The 19597-nt window shown below is 58.0% G+C and overlaps 1 long non-coding RNA gene across 1 annotated transcript in view; it reads right to left on the minus strand.

The window, feature by feature from the left end:
- Positions 1 to 19597, minus strand: part of LOC137311549 (uncharacterized) — an 81397-nt gene that overhangs the window by 31658 nt on the left and 30142 nt on the right. The window contains exon 2 of the long non-coding RNA XR_010960460.1: positions 19168 to 19273. This is a non-coding gene — a long non-coding RNA (uncharacterized lncRNA). The remainder of the gene's footprint in view (positions 1 to 19167; positions 19274 to 19597) is intronic.

The following is a 19597-nucleotide window of genomic DNA, read 5'->3' on the forward strand; positions in this document are numbered from 1 at the left end:
TCCCTGTAAATCCCCGTCCCACACACACTCTCCCCCCTCCCTGTAAATCTCCGTCCCACACACTCTCCCCCCTCCCTGTAAATCCGTGTCCCACACACTCTCCCCCTCCCTGTAAATCTCCGTCCCACACACTCTCCCCCCTCCCTGTAAATCCCCGTCCCACACACTCTCCCCCCCTCCCTGTAAATCTCCGTCCCACACACTCTCCCCCCCCTCCTGTAAATCCCCGTCCCACACACTCTCCCCCCTCCCTGTAAATCCCGTCCCACACACTCTCCCCCCTCCCTGTAAATCCCCGTCCCACACACTCTCCCCCCTCCCTGTAAATCCCCGTCCCACACACTCTCCCCCCCCTCCCTGTAAATCCCCGTCCCACACACTCTCCCCCCTCCCTGTAAATCCCCGTCCCACACACACTCTCCCCCCTCCCTGTAAATCCCCGTCCCACACTCTCCCCCCTTCCCTGTAAATCCCCGTCCCACACACTCTCCCCCCCTCCCTGTAAATCTCCGTCCCACACACTCTCCCCCCTCCCTGTAAATCTCCGTCCCACACACTCTCCCCCCTCCCTGTAAATCCGTGTCCCACACACTCTCCCCCCTCCCTGTAAATCCCGTGTCCCACACACTCTCCCCCCTCCCTGTAAATCTCCTGTCCCACACACTCTCCCCCCTCCCTGTAAATCTCCGTCCCACACACACTCTCCCCCCTCCCTGTAAATCCCCGTCCCACACACTCTCCCCCCTCCCTGTAAATCCCCGTCCCACACACTCTCCCCCCCTCCCTGTAAATCTCCGTCCCACACACTCTCCCCCCCTCCCTGTAAATCCGTGTCCCACACACTCTCCCCCCTCCCTGTAAATCTCCGTCCCACACACTCTCCCCCCTCCCTGTAAATCCCCGTCCCACACACTCTCCCCCCTCCCTGTAAATCCGTGTCCCACACACTCTCCCCCCTCCCTGTAAATCTCCGTCCCACACACTCTCCCCCCTCCCTGTAAATCCCGTGTCCCACACACTCTCCCCTCCCCTCCCTGTAAATCCGTGTCCCACACACTCTCCCCCCTCCCTGTAAATCCCCGTCCCACACACTCTCCCCCCTCCCTGTAAATCCCCGTCCCACACACTCTCCCCCCTCCCTGTAAATCCGTGTCCCACACACTCTCTCCCCCCTCCCTGTAAATCCCCGTCCCACACACTCTCCCCCCCTCCCTGTAAATCTCCGTCTCACACACTCTCCCCCCCTCCCTGTAAATCTCGTCCCACACACTCTCCCCCCTCCCTGTAAATCTCCGTCCCACACACTCTCCCCCCTCCCTGTAAATCCGTGTCCCACACACTCTCCCCCCCTCCCTGTAAATCCCCGTCCCACACACTCTCTCCCCCTCCTGTAAATCCCCGTCCCACACACTCTCCCCCCCTCCCTGTAAATCTCCGTCCCACACACTCTCCCCCCTCCCTGTAAATCCCCGTCCCACACACTCTCCCCCCTCCCTGTAAATCCCCGTCCCACACACTCTCCCCCCTCACTGTAAATCTCCGTCCCACACACTCTCCCCCCTCCCTGTAAATCTCCGTCCCACACACTCTCCCCCCTCCCTGTAAATCCCCGTCCCACACACTCTCCCCCCTCCCTGTAAATCCCCGTCCCACACACTCTCCCCCTCACTGTAAATCTCCGTCCCACACACTCTCCCCCCTCACTGTAAATCCCCGTCCCACACACTCTCCCCCCCTCCCTGTAAATCCCCGTCCCACACACTCTCCCCCCTCCCTGTAAATCCCCGTCCCACACACTCTCCCCCCCTCCCTGTAAATCCGTGTCCCACACACTCTCCCCCCTCCCTGTAAATCTCCGTCCCACACACTCTCCCCCCTCCCTGTAAATCCCCGTCCCACACACTCTCCCCCCTCCCTGTAAATCCGTGTCCCACACACTCTCCCCCCTCCCTGTAAATCTCCGTCCCACACACTCTCCCCCCTCCCTGTAAATCCCCGTCCCACACACTCTCCCCCCTCCCTGTAAATCTCCGTCCTCACACACTCTCCCCCCCTCCCTGTAAATCTCCGTCCCACACACTCTCCCCCCTCCCTGTAAATCCCCGTCCCACACACTCTCCCCCCTCCCTGTAAATCCGTGTCCCACACACTCTCCCCCCTCCCTGTAAATCCCCGTCCCACACACTCTCCCCCCTCCCTGTAAATCCCCGTCCCACACACTCTCCCCCCCTCCCTGTAAATCCCCGTCCCACACACTCTCCCCCCTCCCTGTAAATCTCCGTCCCACACACTCTCCCCCCTCCCTGTAAATCTCCGTCCCACACACTCTCCCCCCCTCCCTGTAAATCCTCCGTCTCCACACACTCTCTCCCCCCTCCCTGTAAATCCCCGTCCCACACACTCTCCCCCCTCCCTGTAAATCCCCGTCCCACACACTCTCCCCCCCTCCCTGTAAATCCCCGTCCCACACACTCTCCCCCCTCCCTGTAAATCCCCGTCCCACACACTCTCCCCCCCTCCCTGTAAATCCCCGTCCCACACACTCTCCCCCCCTCCCTGTAAATCCGTCCGTCCCACACACTCTCCCCCCCTCCCTGTAAATCTCCGTCCCACACACTCTCCCCCCTCTCCCTGTAAATCCTCCGTCCCACACACTCTCCCCCCTCCCTGTAAATCCCGTGTCCCACACACTCTCCCCCCCTCCCTGTAAATCTCCGTCCCACACACTCTCCCCCCTCCCTGTAAATCCGTGTCCCACACACTCTCCCCCCCTCCCTGTAAATCCGTGTCCCACACACTCTCCCCCCCTCCCTGTAAATCCGTGTCCCACACACTCTCCCCCCCTCCCTGTAAATCCCCGTCCCACACACTCTCCTCCCCCCTCCCTGTAAATCTCTGTCCCACACACTCCTCCCCCCCCTCCCTGTAAATCTCCGTCCCACACACTCTCCCCCCTCCCTGTAAATCTCCGTCCCACACACTCTCTCCCCCCTCCCTGTAAATCCCCGTCCCACACACTCTCCCCCCCTCCCTGTAAATCCCCGTCCCACACACACTCTCCCCCCTCCCTGTAAATCCCCGTCCCACACACTCTCCCCCCTCCCTGTAAATCCCCGTCCCACACACTCTCCCCCCTCCCTGTAAATCTCCGTCCCACACACTCTCCCCCCCTCCCTGTAAATCCGTGTCCCACACACTCTCCCCCCTCCCTGTAAATCCGTGTCCCACACACTCTCCCCCCCCTCCCTGTAAATCCCCGTCCCACACACTCTCCCCCCCTCCCTGTAAATCTCCGTCCCACACACTCTCCCCCCTCCCTGTAAATCCCCGTCCCACACACTCTCTCTCCCCCCTCCCTGTAAATCCCCGTCCCACACACTCTCCCCCCTCCCTGTAAATCCCCGTCCCCACACACTCTCCCCCCCTCCCTGTAAATCTCCGTCCCACACACTCTCCCCCCCTCCCTGTAAATCCCCGTCCCACAACACTCTCCCCCCTCCCTGTAAATCTCTGTCCCACACACTCTCTCCCCCCCTCCCTGTAAATCTCCGTCCCACACACTCTCCCCCCTCCCTGTAAATCCCCGTCCCACACACTCTCCCCCCTCCCTGTAAATCTCCGTCCCACACACTCTCCCCCCCTCCCTGTAAATCCCCGTCCCACACACTCTCCCCCCCTCCCTGTAAATCCCCGTCCCACACACTCTCCCCCCTCCCTGTAAATCTCCGTCCCACACACTCTCCCCCCCTCCCTGTAAATCCCCGTCCCACACACTCTCCCCCCTCCCTGTAAATCTCCGTCCCACACACTCTCCCCCCTCCCTGTAAATCCGTGTCCCACACACTCTCCCCCCTCCCTGTAAATCCCCGTCCCCACACACTCTCCCCCCTCCCTGTAAATCCCCGTCCCACACACTCTCCCCCCTCCCTGTAAATCCGTGTCCCACACACTCTCCCCCCTCCCTGTAAATCCCGTGTCCCACACACTCTCCCCCCTCCCTGTAAATCCCCGTCCCACACACTCTCCCCCCCTCCCTGTAAATCCCGTGTCCCACACACTCTCCCCCCTCCCTGTAAATCTCCGTCCCACACACTCTCCCCCCTCCCTGTAAATCCCCGTCCCACACACTCTCCCCCCCTCCCTGTAAATCCGTGTCCCACACACTCTCCCCCCTCCCTGTAAATCTCCGTCCCACACACTCTCCCCCCTCCCTGTAAATCTCTGTCCCACACACTCTCCCCCCTCCCTGTAAATCCGTGTCCCACACACTCTCCCCCCTCCCTGTAAATCCCCGTCCCACACACTCTCCCCCCTCCCTGTAAATCCGTGTCCCACACACTCTCCCCCCTCCCTGTAAATCCCCGTCCCACACACTCTCCCCCCTCCCTGTAAATCCGTGTCCCACACACTCTCCCCCCCTCCCTGTAAATCCCCGTCCCACACACTCTCCCCCCTCCCTGTAAATCCCCGTCCCACACACTCTCCCCCCCTCCCTGTAAATCCCCGTCCCACACACTCTCCCCCCTCCCTGTAAATCCGTGTCCCACACACTCTCCCCCCTCCCTGTAAATCCGTGTCCCACACACTCTCCCCCCTCCCTGTAAATCCCCGTCCCACACACTCTCCCCCCTCCCTGTAAATCTCCGTCCCACACACTCTCCCCCCTCCCTGTAAATCTCTGTCCCACACACTCTCCCCCCTCCCTGTAAATCCCCGTCCCACACACTCTCCCCCCTCCCTGTAAATCCCCGTCCCACACACTCTCCCCCCCTCCCTGTAAATCTCCGTCCCACACACTCTCCCCCCTCCCTGTAAATCTCCTGTCCCACACACTCTCCCCCCCTCCCTGTAAATCTCTGTCCCACACACTCTCCCCCCTCCCTGTAAATCCCCGTCCCACACACTCTCCCCCCTCCCTGTAAATCCGTGTCCCACACACTCTCCCCCTCCCTGTAAATCTCCGTCCCACACACTCTCCCCCCTCCCTGTAAATCCGTGTCCCACACACTCTCCCCCCTCCCTGTAAATCTCCGACCCACACACTCTCCCCCCTCCCTGTAAATCCCCGTCCCACACACTCTCCCCCTCCCTGTAAATCCCCGTCCCACACACTCTCCCCCCCTCCCTGTAAATCCCCGTCCCACACACTCTCCACCCTCCCTGTAAATCCGTGTCCCACACACTCTCCCCCCTCCCTGTAAATCCCCGTCCCACACACTCTCCCCCCTCCCTGTAAATCCGTGTCCCACACACTCTCCCCCCTCCCTGTAAATCCGTGTCCCACACACTCTCCCCCCTCCCTGTAAATCCCCGTCCCACACACTCTCCCCCCTCCCTGTAAATCCCCGTCCCACACACTCTCCCCCCTCCCTGTAAATCCCCGTCCCACACACTCTCCCCCCCTCCCTGTAAATCCGTGTCCCACACACTCTCCCCCCTCCCTGTAAATCCCCGTCCCACACACTCTCCCCCCTCCCTGTAAATCCCCGTCCCACACACTCTCCCCCCTCCCTGTAAATCTCTGTCCCACACACTCTCCCCCCTCCCTGTAAATCCGTGTCCCACACACTCTCCCCCCTCCCTGTAAATCCGTGTCCCACACACTCTCCCCCCTCCCTGTAAATCCCCGTCCCACACACTCTCCCCCCTCCCTGTAAATCCCCGTCCCACACACTCTCCCCCCTCCCTGTAAATCCCCGTCCCACACACTCTCCCCCCTCCCTGTAAATCCCCGTCCCACACACTCTCCCCCCTCCCTGTAAATCCGTGTCCCACACACTCTCCCCCCTCCCTGTAAATCCCCGTCCCACACACTCTCCCCCCTCCCTGTAAATCCCCAGTCCCACACACTCTCCCCCCCTCCCTGTAAATCTCCGTCCCACACACTCTCCCCCCTCCCTGTAAATCCGTGTCCCACACACTCTCCCCCCCTCCCTGTAAATCCCCGTCCCACACACTCTCCCCCCTCCCTGTAAATCCCCGTCCCACACACTCTCCCCCCTCCCTGTAAATCCGTGTCCCACACACTCTCCCCCCTCCCTGTAAATCCCCGTCCCACACACTCTCCCCCCTCCCTGTAAATCCCCGTCCCACACACTCTCCCCCCTCCCTGTAAATCCGTGTCCCACACACTCTCCCCCCTCCCTGTAAATCTCCGTCCCACACACTCTCCCCCCTCCCTGTAAATCCGTGTCCCACACACTCTCCCCCCTCCCTGTAAATCCCCGTCCCACACACTCTCCCCCCTCCCTGTAAATCCGTGTCCCACACACTCTCCCCCCCTACCTGTAAATCCGTGTCCCACACACTCTCCCCCCTCCCTGTAAATCCGTGTCCCACACACTCTCCCCCCTCCCTGTAAATCCCCGTCCCACACACTCTCCCCCCCTCCCTGTAAATCTCCGTCCCACACACTCTCCCCCCTCCCTGTAAATCCCCGTCCCACACACTCTCCCCCCTCCCTGTAAATCCCCGTCCCACACACTCTCCCCCCTCCCTGTAAATCCGTGTCCCACACACTCTCCCCCCTCCCTGTAAATCCCCGTCCCACACACTCTCCCCCCTCCCTGTAAATCCCCGTCCCACACACTCTCCCCCCTCCCTGTAAATCCGTGTCCCACACACTCTCCCCCCTACCTGTAAATCTCCCGTCCCACACACTCTCCCCCCTCCCTGTAAATCCCCGTCCCACACACTCTCCCCCCTCCCTGTAAATCCCCGTCCCACACACTCTCCCCCCTCCCTGTAAATCCCCGTCCCACACACTCTCCCCCCCTCCCTGTAAATCCCCGTCCCACACACTCTCCCCCCTCCCTGTAAATCTCCGTGTCCCACACACTCTCCCCCCTCCCTGTAAATCCCCGTCCCACACACTCTCCCCCCTCCCTGTAAATCCCCGTCCCACACACTCTCCCCCCTCCCTGTAAATCCCCGTCCCACACACTCTCCCCCCTCCCTGTAAATCCCCGTCCCACACACTCTCCCCCCTCCCTGTAAATCCCCGTCCCACACACTCTCCCCCCTCCCTGTAAATCCCCGTACACTCTCCCCCCTCCCTGTAAATCCCCGTCCCACACACTCTCCCCCCTCCCTGTAAATCCGTGTCCCACACACTCTCCCCCCTCCCTGTAAATCCCGTCCACACACTCTCCCCCTCCCTGTAAATCCCGTCCCACACACCTCTCCCCCTCCCTGTAAATCTCCGTCCCACACACTCTCCCCCCTCCCTGTAAATCTCCGTCCCACACACTCTCCCCCTCCCTGTAAATCTCCGTCCCACACACTCTCCCCCTCCTGTAAATCCGTGTCCCACACACTCTCCCCCCTCACTGTAAATCCGGTCCCACACACTCTCCCCCTCCCTGTAAATCTCCGTCCCACACACTCTCCCCCCTCCCTGTAAATCTCCGTCCCACACACTCTCCCCCCTCCCTGTAAATCCGTGTCCCACACACTCTCCCCCTCACTGTAAATCCCCGTCCCACACACTCTCCCCCTCCCTGTAAATCTCCGTCCCACACACTCTCCCCCCTCCCTGTAAATCCCCGTCCCACACACTCTCCCCCCTCCCTGTAAATCCCCGTCCCACACACTCTCCCCCCTCCCTGTAAATCCGTGTCCCACACACTCTCCCCCCTCCCGGTAAATCCGTGTCCCACACACTCTCCCCCCTCCCTGTAAATCCCCGTCCCACACACTCTCCCCCTCCCTGTAAATCCCCGTCCCACACACTCTCCCCCCTCCCTGTAAATCTCCGTCCCACACACTCTCCCCCCTCCCTGTAAATCCCCGTCCCACACACTCTCCCCCCTCCCTGTAAATCCCCGTCCCACACACTCTCCCCCCTCCCTGTAAATCTCCGTCCCACACACTCTCCCCCCTCCCTGTAAATCCCCGTCCCACACACTCTCCCCCCTCCCTGTAAATCCGTGTCCCACACACTCTCCCCCCTCCCTGTAAATCCGTGTCCCACACACTCTCCCCCTCCCTGTAAATCCGTGTCCCACACACTCTCCCCCCCCCTGTAAATCTCCGTCCCACACACTCTCCCCCCTCCTGTAAATCCGGTCCCACACACTCTCCCCCCTCCCTGTAAATCTCCGTCCCACACACTCTCCCCCCTCCCTGTAAATCTCCGTCCCACACACTCTCCCCCTCCCTGTAAATCCGTGTCCACACACTCTCCCCCTCCCTGTAAATCTCGTGTCCCACACACTCTCCCCCCTCCCTGTAAATCCGTGTCCCACACACTCTCCCCCCTCCCTGTAAATCCGTGTCCCACACACTCTCCCCCCCCTCCCTGTAAATCCGCGTCCCACACACTCTCCCCCCTCCTGTAAATCCGGTCCCACACACTCTCCCCCCTCCCTGTAAATCCCGTCCCACACACTCTCCCCCCCTCCCTGTAAATCCGTGTCCCACACACTCTCCCCCTCCCTGTAAATCTCCGTCCCACACACTCTCCCCCCTCCCTGTAAATCTCCGTCCCACACACTCTCCCCCCTCCCTGTAAATCCGGTCCCACACACTCTCCCCCCTCCCTGTAAATCCGGTCCCACACACTCTCCCCCCTCCCTGTAAATCCGTGTCCCACACACTCTCCCCCCTCCCTGTAAATCCCCGTCCCACACACTCTCCCCCCTCCCTGTAAATCCCCGTCCCACACACTCTCCCCCCTCCCTGTAAATCTCGTCCCACACACTCTCCCCCCCTCCCTGTAAATCCGTGTCCCACACACTCTCCCCCCTCCCTGTAAATCCGTGTCCCACACACTCTCCCCCCTCCCTGTAAATCCCCGTCCCACACACTCTCCCCCCTCCCTGTAAATCCGTGTCCCACACACTCTCCCCCCTCCCTGTAAATCCGTGTCCCACACACTCTCCCCCCTCCCTGTAAATCCCCGTCCCACACACTCTCCCCCCTCCCTGTAAATCTCCGTCCCACACACTCTCCCCCCTCCCTGTAAATCCGTGTCCCACACACTCTCCCCCCTCCCTGTAAATCCGTGTCCCACACACTCTCCCCCCTCCCTGTAAATCCCGTCCCACACACTCTCCCCCCTCCCTGTAAATCTCCGTCCACACACTCTCCCCCCTCCCTGTAAATCCCCGTCCCACACACTCTCCCCCCTCCCTGTAAATCTCCGTCCCACACACTCTCCCCCCTCCCTGTAAATCCCGGTCCCACACACTCTCCCCCCTCCCTGTAAATCCGTGTCCCACACACTCTCCCCCTCCCTGTAAATCCGGTCCCACACACTCTCCCCCCTCCCTGTAAATCCCGTCCCACACACTCTCCCCCTCCCTGTAAATCTCCGTCCCACACACTCTCCCCCCTCCCTGTAAATCTCCGTCCCACACACTCTCCCCCCTCCCTGTAAATCCCGTCCCACACACTCTCCCCCCTCCCTGTAAATCCCGTCCCACACACTCTCCCCCCTCCCTGTAAATCCCCGTCCCACACACTCTCCCCCCTCCCTGTAAATCCCCGTCCCACACACTCTCCCCCCTCCCTGTAAATCTCCGTCCCACACACTCTCCCCCCTCCCTGTAAATCCGTGTCCCACACACTCTCCCCCCTCCCTGTAAATCCGTCCCACACACTCTCCCCCCTCCCTGTAAATCCCCGTCCCACACACTCTCCCCCCTCCCTGTAAATCCGTGTCCCACACACTCTCCCCCCTCCCTGTAAATCCGTGTCCCACACACTCTCCCCCCCTCCCTGTAAATCCCCGTCCCACACATTCTCCCCCCTCCCTGTAAATCCGTGTCCCACACACTCTCCCCCTCCCTGTAAATCCGTGTCCCACACACTCTCCCCCCTCCCTGTAAATCCGTGTCCCACACACTCTCCCCCCTCCCTGTAAATCTCCGTCCCACACACTCTCCCCCCTCCCTGTAAATCCGTGTCCCACACACTCTCCCCCCTCCCTGTAAATCTCCGTCCCACACACTCTCCTCCCCCCTCCCTGTAAATCCGTGTCCCACACACTCTCCCCCCTCCCTGTAAATCCGTGTCCCACACACTCTCCCTCCCCCCTGTGCTGAAATCGAAACCCATTACAAAATCTCCAACTTTATCCTGGCGCTCTGACTGTTCACACTCCCTGAAGGTGTTGACTCTGACTGGGTTCAGTTCTACACTCACTGGTTCCCCTCTCTCTCCTCCCTGAAGGTGCTGACTCTGACTGGGTTCAGTTCTACACTCACTGGTTCCCCTCTCTCTCCTCCCCTGAAGGTGTTGACTCTGACTGGGTTCAGTTCTACACTCACTGGTTCCCCTCTCTCTCCTCCCCTGAAGGTGCTGACTCTGACTGGGTTCAGTTCCACACTCACTGGTTCCTCTCTCTCCTCCCCTGAAGGTGCTGACTCTGACTGGGTTCAGTTCTACACTCACTGGTTCCTCTCTCTCTCCTCCCCTGAAGGTGCTGACTCTGACTGGGTTCAGTTCTACACTCACTGGTTCCTCTCTCTCCTCCCCTGAAGGTGCTGACTCTGACTGGGTTCAGTTCCACACTCACTGGTTCCCCTCTCTCTCCTCCCCTGAAGGTGCTGACTCTGACTGGGTTCAGTTCCACATTCACTGGTTCCCCTCTCTCTCCTCCCCTGAAGGTGCTGACTCTGACTGGGTTCAGTTCTACACTCACTGGTTCCCCTCTCTCTCCTCCCCTGAAGGTGCTGACTCTGACTGGGTTCAGTTCTACACTCACTTGTTCCCCTCTCTCTCCCTCCCCTGAAGGTGCTGACTCTGACTGGGTTCAGTTCCACATTCACTGGTTCCCCTCTCTCTCCTCCCCTGAAGGTGCTGACTCTGACTGGGTTCAGTTCTACACTCACTGGTTCCTCTCTCTCTCCTCCCCTGAAGGTGCTGACTCTGACTGGGTTCAGTTCTACACTCACTGGTTCCCCTCTCTCTCCTCCCCTGAAGGTGCTGACTCTGACTGGGTTCAGTTCCACACTCACTGGTTCCCCTCTCTCTCCTCCCCTGAAGGTGCTGACTCTGACTGGGTTCAGTTCTACACTCGCTGGTTCCCCTCTCTCTCCTCCCCTGAAGGTGTTGACTCTGACTGGGTTCAGTTCTGCACTCACTGGTTCCCCTCTCTCTCCTCCCCTGAAGGTACTGACTGACTGGGTTCAGTTCCACACTCACTGGTTCCCCTCTCTCTCCTCCCCTGAAGGTGCTGACTCTGACTGGGTTCAGTTCCACACTCACTGGTTCCCCTCTCTCTCCTCCCCTGAAGGTGCTGACTCTGACTGGGTTCAGTTCTACACTCACTGGTTCCTCTCTCTCCTCCCCTGAATGTGCTGACTCTGACTGGGTTCAGTTCTACACTCACTGGTTCCCCTCTCTCCCCTCCCCTGAAGGTGCTGACTCTGACTGGGTTCAGTTCGACACTCACTGGTTCCCCTCTCTCTCCTCCCCTGAAGGTGTTGACTCTGACTGGGTTCAGTTCCACACTCACTGGTTCCTCTCTCTCCTCCCCTGAAGGTACTGACTCTGACTGGGTTCAGTTCCACACTCACTGGTTCCCCTCTCTCCTCCCCTGAAGGTGCTGACTCTGACTGGGTTCAGTTCTACACTCACTGGTTCCTCTCTCTCTCCTCCCCTGAAGGTACTGACTCTGACTGGGTTCAGTTCCACACTCACTGGTTCCTCTCTCTCCTCCCCTGAAGGTACTGACTCTGACTGGGTTCAGTTCCACACTCACTGGTTCCTCTCTCTCCTCCCCTGAAGGTACTGACTCTGACTGGGTTCAGTTCTACACTCACTGGTTCCTCTCTCTCCTCCCCTGAAGGTGCTGACTCTGACTGGGTTCAGTTCTACACTCACTGGTTCCCCTCTCTCCTCCCCTGAAGGTGTTGACTCTGACTGGGTTCAGTTCCACACTCACTGGTTCCTCTCTCCCTCCCCTGAAGGTGTTGACTCTGACTGGGTTCAGTTCCACACTCACTGGTTCCTCTCTCTCCTCCCCTCAAGGTGCTGACTCTGACTGGGTTCAGTTCCACACTCACTGGTTCCTCTCTCTCCCTCCCCTGAAGGTGCTGACTCTGACTGGGTTCAGTTCTACACTCACTGGTTCCCCTCTCTCTCCTCCCCTGAAGGTGCTGACTCTGACTGGGTTCAGTTCCACACTCACTGGTTCCTCTCTCTCTCCTCCCCTGAAGGTGCTGACTCTGACTGGGTTCAGTTCCACATTCACTGGTTCCCCTCTCTCTCCTCCCCTGAAGGTGCTGACTCTGACTGGGTTCAGTTCCACATTCACTGGTTCCCCTCTCTCTCCTCCCCTGAAGGTGCTGACTCTGACTGGGTTCAGTTCCACACTCACTGGTTCCCCTCTCTCTCCTCCCCTGAAGGTGCTGACTCTGACTGGGTTCAGTTCCACATTCACTGGTTCCCCTCTCTCTCCTCCCCTGAAGGTGCTGACTCTGACTGGGTTCAGTTCCACACTCACTGGTTCCCCTCTCTCTCCTCCCCTGAAGGTACTGACTCTGACTGGGTTCAGTTCCACACTCACTGGTTCCCCTCTCTCTCCTCCCCTGAAGGTGCTGACTCTGACTGGGTTCAGTTCTACACTCACTGGTTCCTCTCTCTCTCCTCCCCTGAAGGTGCTGACTCTGACTGGGTTCAGTTCTACACTCACTGGTTCCCCTCTCTCTCCTCCCCTGAAGGTGCTGACTCTGACTGGGTTCAGTTCCACACTCACTGGTTCCCCTCTCTCTCCTCCCCTGAAGGTGCTGACTCTGACTGGGTTCAGTTCTACACTCACTGGTTCCCCTCTCTCTCCTCCCCTGAAGGTGTTGACTCTGACTGGGTTCAGTTCTACACTCACTGGTTCCCCTCTCTCTCCTCCCCTGAAGGTACTGACTCTGACTGGGTTCAGTTCCACATTCACTGGTTCCCCTCTCTCTCCTCCCCTGAAGGTGCTGACTCTGACTGGGTTCAGTTCCACACTCACTGGTTCCCCTCTCTCTCCTCCCCTGAAGGTGCTGACTCTGACTGGGTTCAGTTCTACACTCACTGGTTCCCCTCTCTCTCCTCCCCTGAAGGTGCTGACTCTGACTGGGTTCAGTTCTACACTCACTGGTTCCCCTCTCTCTCCTCCCCTGAAGGTGTTAACTCTGACTGGGTTCAGTTCCACACTCACTGGTTCCTCTCTCTCCTCCCCTGAAGGTACTGACTCTGACTGGGTTCAGTTCCACACTCACTGGTTCCCCTCTCTCCTCCCCTGAAGGTGCTGACTCTGACTGGGTTCAGTTCCACACTCACTGGTTCCCCTCTCTCTCCTCCCCTGAAGGTGCTGACTCTGACTGGGTTCAGTTCCACACTCACTGGTTCCCCTCTCTCCTCCCCTGAAGGTGCTGACTCTGACTGGGTTCAGTTCTACACTCACTGGTTCCTCTCTCTCTCCTCCCCTGAAGGTACTGACTCTGACTGGGTTCAGTTCCACACTCACTGGTTCCTCTCTCTCCTCCCCTGAAGGTACTGACTCTGACTGGGTTCAGTTCCACACTCACTGGTTCCTCTCTCTCCTCCCCTGAAGGTACTGACTCTGACTGGGTTCAGTTCTACACTCACTGGTTCCTCTCTCTCCTCCCCTGAAGGTGCTGACTCTGACTGGGTTCAGTTCTACACTCACTGGTTCCCCTCTCTCCTCCCCTGAAGGTGTTGACTCTGACTGGGTTCAGTTCCACACTCACTGGTTCCTCTCTCTCTCCTCCCCTGAAGGTGCTGACTCTGACTGGGTTCAGTTCCACACTCACTGGTTCCTCTCTCTCCTCCCCTCAAGGTGCTGACTCTGACTGGGTTCAGTTCCACACTCACTGGTTCCTCTCTCTCCCTCCCCTGAAGGTGCTGACTCTGACTGGGTTCAGTTCTACACTCACTGGTTCCCCTCTCTCTCCTCCCCTGAAGGTGCTGACTCTGACTGGGTTCAGTTCCACACTCACTGGTTCCCCTCTCTCCTCCCCTGAAGGTGTTGACTCTGACTGGGTTCAGTTCCACACTCACTGGTTCCCCTCTCTCCTCCCCTGAAGGTGTTGACTCTGACTGGGTTCAGTTCCACACTCACTGGTTCCCCTCTCTCCTCCCCTGAAGGTGTTGACTCTGACTGGGTTCAGTTCCACACTCACTGGTTCCCCTCTCTCCTCCCCTGAAGGTGTTGACTCTGACTGGGTTCAGTTCTACACTCACTGGTTCCTCTCTCTCTCCTCCCCTGAATGTACTGACTCTGACTGGGTTCAGTTCCACACTCACTGGTTCCCCTCTCTCCTCCCCTGAAGGTGTTGACTCTGACTGGGTTCAGTTCTGCACTCACTGGTTCCCCTCTCTCTCTCTCCTCCCCTGAAGGTGCTGACTCTGACTGGGTTCAGTTCTACACTCACTGGTTCCTCTCTCTCTCCTCCCCTGAAGGTGCTGACTCTGACTGGGTTCAGTTCTACACTCACTGGTTCCCCTCTCTCTCCTCCCCTGAAGGTGCTGACTCTGACTGGGTTCAGTTCTACACTCACTGGTTCCCCTCTCTCTCCTCCCCTGAAGGTGCTGACTCTGACTGGGTTCAGTTCTACACTCACTGGTTCCCCTCTCTCTCCTCCCCTGAAGGTGTTGACTCTGACTGGGTTCAGTTCCACACTCACTGGTTCCTCTCTCTCCTCCCCTCAAGGTGCTGACTTCGACTGGGTTCAGTTCTACACTCACTGGTTCCTCTCTCTCCCTCCCCTGAAGGTGCTGACTCTGACTGGGTTCAGTTCTACACTCACTGGTTCCTCTCTCTCCTCCCCTGAAGGTGCTGACTCTGACTGGGTTCAGTTCTACACTCACTGGTTCCCCTCTCTCCTCCCCTGAAGGTGTTGACTCTGACTGGGTTCAGTTCTACACTCACTGGTTCCCCCCTCTCTCCTCCCCTGAAGGTGTTGACTCTGACTGGGTTCAGTTCTACACTCACTGGTTCCCCTCTCTCTCCTCCCCTGAAGGTGCTGACTCTGACTGGGTTCAGTTCGACACTCACTGGTTCCCCTCTCTCTCCTCCCCTGAAGGTGCTGACTCTGACTGGGTTCAGTTCTACACTCACTGGTTCCCCTCTCTCTCCTCCCCTGAAGGTGCTGACTCTGACTGGGTTCAGTTCTACACTCACTGGTTCCCCTCTCTCTCCTCCCCTGAAGGTGCTGACTCTGACTGGGTTCAGTTCTACACTCACTGGTTCCCCTCTCTCCTCCCCTGAAGGTGTTGACTCTGACTGGGTTCAGTTCTACACTCACTGGTTCCTCTCTCTCCTCCCCTGAAGGTGCTGACTCTGACTGGGTTCAGTTCTACACTCACTGGTTCCCCTCTCTCTCCTCCCCTGAAGGTGCTGACTCTGACTGGGTTCAGTTCCACACTCACTGGTTCCCCTCTCTCTCCTCCCCTGAAGGTGCTGACTCTGACTGGGTTCAGTTCTACACTCACTGGTTCCTCTCTCCCTCCCCTGAAGGTGCTGACTCTGACTGGGTTCAGTTCTACACTCACTGGTTCCCCTCTCTCTCCTCCCCTGAAGGTGCTGACTCTGACTGGGTTCAGTTCTACACTCACTGGTTCCCCTCTCTCTCCTCCCCTGAAGGTGCTGACTCTGACTGGGTTCAGTTCTGCACTCACTGGTTCCCCTCTCTCTCCTCCCCTGAAGGTGCTGACTCTGACTGGGTTCAGTTCCATACTCACTGGTTCCCCTCTCTCTCCTCCCCTGAAGGTGCTGACTCTGACTGGGTTCAGTTCCACACTCACTGGTTCCCATCTCTCTCCTCCCCTGAAGGTGCTGACTCTGACTGGGTTCAGTTCTACACTCACTGGTTCCTCTCTCTCTCTCCTCCCCTGAAGGTGCTGACTCTGACTGGGTTCAGTTCTACACTCACTGGTTCCTCTCTCTCCTCCCTCTCCCTGAAGGTGCTGACTCTGACTGGGTTCAGTTCTGCACTCACTGGTTCCTCTCTCTCTCCTCCCCTGAAGGTGCTGACTCTGACTGGGTTCAGTTCCACACTCACTGGTTCCTCTCTCCCTCCCCTGAAGGTGCTGACTCTGACTGGGTTCAGTTCTACACTCACTGGTTCCCCTCTCTCTCCTCCCCTGAAGGTGCTGACTCTGACTGGGTTCAGTTCCGCACTCACTGGTTCCCCTCTCTCTCCTCCCCTGAAGGTGCTGACTCTGACTGGGTTCAGTTCCACACTCACTGGTTCCTCTCTCCCTCCCCTGAAGGTGCTGACTCTGACTGGGTTCAGTTCTACACTCACTGGTTCCCCTCTCTCTCTCTCCTCCCCTGAAGGTGCTGACTCTGACTGGGTTCAGTTCTACACTCACTGGTTCCCCTCTCTCTCCTCCCCTGAAGGTGCTGACTCTGACTGGGTTCAGTTCTACACTCACTGGTTCCCCTCTCTCTCCTCCCCTGAAGGTGCTGACTCTGACTGGGTTCAGTTCTACACTCACTGGTTCCCCTCTCTCTCTCTCCTCCCCTGAAGGTGCTGACTCTGACTGGGTTCAGTTCTACACTCACTGGTTCCCCTCTCTCTCCTCCCCTGAAGGTGCTGACTCTGACTGGGTTCAGTTCTACACTCACTGGTTCCCCTCTCTCTCCTCCCCTGAAGGTGCTGACTCTGACTGGGTTCAGTTCCACACTCACTGGTTCCTCGCTCCCTCCCCTGAAGGTGCTGACTCTGACTGGGTTCAGTTCTACACTCACTGGTTCCCCTCTCTCTCCTCCCCTGAAGGTGCTGACTCTGACTGGGTTCAGTTCTGCACTCACTGGTTCCCCTCTCTCTCCTCCCCTGAAGGTGCTGACTCTGACTGGGTTCAGTTCCACACTCACTGGTTCCCCTCTCTCTCCTCCCCTGAAGGTGCTGACTCTGACTGGGTTCAGTTCTACACTCACTGGTTCCTCTCTCTCTCTCCTCCCCTGAAGGTGCTGACTCTGACTGGGTTCAGTTCTACACTCACTGGTTCCCCTCTCTCTCCTCTCCTGAAGGTGCTGACTCTGACTGGGTTCAGTTCTACACTCACTGGTTCCTCTCTCTCTCCTCCCCTGAAGGTGCTGACTCTGACTGGGTTCAGTTCCACACTCACTGGTTCCCCTCTCTCTCCTCCCCTGAAGGTGCTGACTCTGACTGGGTTCAGTTCCACATTCACTGGTTCCCCTCTCTCTCCTCCCCTGAAGGTGCTGACTCTGACTGGGTTCAGTTCCACACTCACTGGTTCCCCTCTCTCTCCTCCCCTGAAGGTGCTGACTCTGACTGGGTTCAGTTCTACACTCACTGGTTCCCCTCTCTCTCCTCCCCTGAAGTTGCTGACTCTGACTGGGTTCAGTTCCACACTCACTGGTTCCTCTCTCTCTCCTCCCCTGAAGGTGCTGACTCTGACTGGGTTCAGTTCCACACTCACTGGTTCCCCTCTCTCTCCTCCCCTGAAGGTGCTGACTCTGACTGGGTTCAGTTCCACACTCACTGGTTCCCCTCTCCTCCCCTGAAGGTGCTGACTCTGACTGGGTTCAGTTCCACACTCACTGGTTCCCCTCTCTCTCCTCCCCTGAAGGTGCTGACTCTGACTGGGTTCAGTTCCACACTCACTGGTTCCCCTCTCTCCTCCCCTGAAGGTGCTGACTCTGACTGGGTTCAGTTCCACACTCTCTGGTTCCCCTCTCTCTCCCTCCCCTGAAGGTGTTGACTCTGACTGGGTTCAGTTCTACACTCACTGGTTCCCCTCTCTCTCCTCCCCTGAAGGTGCTGACTCTGACTGGGTTCAGTTCTACACTCACTGGTTCCCCTCTCTCCTCCCCTGAAGGTGCTGACTCTGACTGGGTTCAGTTCCACACTCTCTGGTTCCCCTCTCTCCTCCCCTGAAGGTGCTGACTCTGACTGGGTTCAGTTCTACACTCACTGGTTCCCCTCTCTCTCCTCCCCTGAAGGTACTGACTCTGACTGGGTTCAGTTCTACACTCACTGGTTCCCCTCTCTCTCCTCCCCTGAAGGTGCTGACTCTGACTGGGTTCAGTTCCACACTCACTGGTTCCTCTCTCTCTCCTCCCCTGAAGGTGCTGACTCCGACTGGGTTCAGTTCCACATTCACTGGTTCCCCTCTCTCTCCTCCCCTGAAGGTGCTGACTCTGACTGGGTTCAGTTCTACACTCACTGGTTCCCCTCTCTCCTCCCCTGAAGGTGCTGACTCTGACTGGGTTCAGTTCTACACTCACTGGTTCCCCTCTCTCTCCTCCCCTGAAGGTGCTGACTCTGACTGGGTTCAGTTCTACACTCACTGGTTCCCCTCCCTCTCTTTCCTCCCCTGAAGGTGCTGACTCTGACTGGGTTCAGTTCCGCACTCACTGGTTCCTCTCTCTCTCTCCTCCCCTGAAGGTGCTGACTCTGACTGAGTTCAGTTCCACACTCACTGGTTCCTCCCTCTCTCTCCTCCCCTGAAGGTGCTGACTCTGACTGGGTTCAGTTCTACACTCACTGGTTCCTCTCTCTCTCTCCTCCCCTGAAGGTGCTGACTCTGACTGGGTTCAGTTCTACACTCACTGGTTCCTCTCTCTCTCCTCCCCTGAAGGTGCTGACTCTGACTGGGTTCAGTTCTACACTCACTGGTTCCCCTCTCTCTCCCTCCCCTGAAAGTGCTGACTCTGACTGGGTTCAGTTCCGCACTCACTGGTTCCCCTCTCTCTCCTCCCCTGAAGGTGCTGACTCTGACTGGGTTCAGTTCTACACTCACTGGTTCCCCTCTCTCCTCCCCTGAAGGTGCTGACTCTGACTGGGTTCAGTTCTACACTCACTGGTTCCCCTCTCTCTCCTCCCCTGAAGGTGCTGACTCTGACTGGGTTCAGTTCTACACTCACTGGTTCCCCTCCCTCTCTTTCCTCCCCTGAAGGTGCTGACTCTGACTGGGTTCAGTTCCGCACTCACTGGTTCCTCTCTCTCTCTCCTCCCCTGAAGGTGCTGACTCTGACTGAGTTCAGTTCCACACTCACTGGTTCCTCCCTCTCTCTCCTCCCCTGAAGGTGCTGACTCTGACTGGGTTCAGTTCTACACTCACTGGTTCCTCTCTCTCTCTCCTCCCCTGAAGGTGCTGACTCTGACTGGGTTCAGTTCTACACTCACTGGTTCCTCTCTCTCCTCCCCTGAAAGTGCTGACTCTGACTGGGTTCAGTTCCGCACTCACTGGTTTCTCCTCCAGAAGGGATGAGGTCAGTGACGGTCTGAGATTTGATGGTGTGGTGTTCAGTGGTGAGGTCACGGTCCAGGGGGAGGTCGGAGGAGTTGTCTCTCTTTAAGGAAAGGGTTAATCAGACTAGCAGCAGAGTTTTGCAAACTGACTTGAAGTGATCTGATGAAGAATGCTGATATAATAATGTGAATGATTTGTATTTATATTGTCCTAAGTTTAACATTTAGCCTTTGTTTGTTAAACAGGGAAGTTTGATTCTAAAATTGTAATACAACAACGACAACTTGCATTCATATAGCGCCTTTAATGTAGTAAAACATACCAAGGCCCTTCACAGGAGCATAATCACACAAAATTTGACACTGAGCCACATAAGGAGATACTCGGACAGGTGACCAAAAGCTTGGTCAAAGAGGTAGGTTTT

This window comes from Heptranchias perlo, unplaced genomic scaffold (assembly GCF_035084215.1).
Source record: "Heptranchias perlo isolate sHepPer1 unplaced genomic scaffold, sHepPer1.hap1 HAP1_SCAFFOLD_349, whole genome shotgun sequence".
In the NCBI taxonomy this organism is placed as follows: domain Eukaryota; kingdom Metazoa; phylum Chordata; class Chondrichthyes; order Hexanchiformes; family Hexanchidae; genus Heptranchias; species Heptranchias perlo.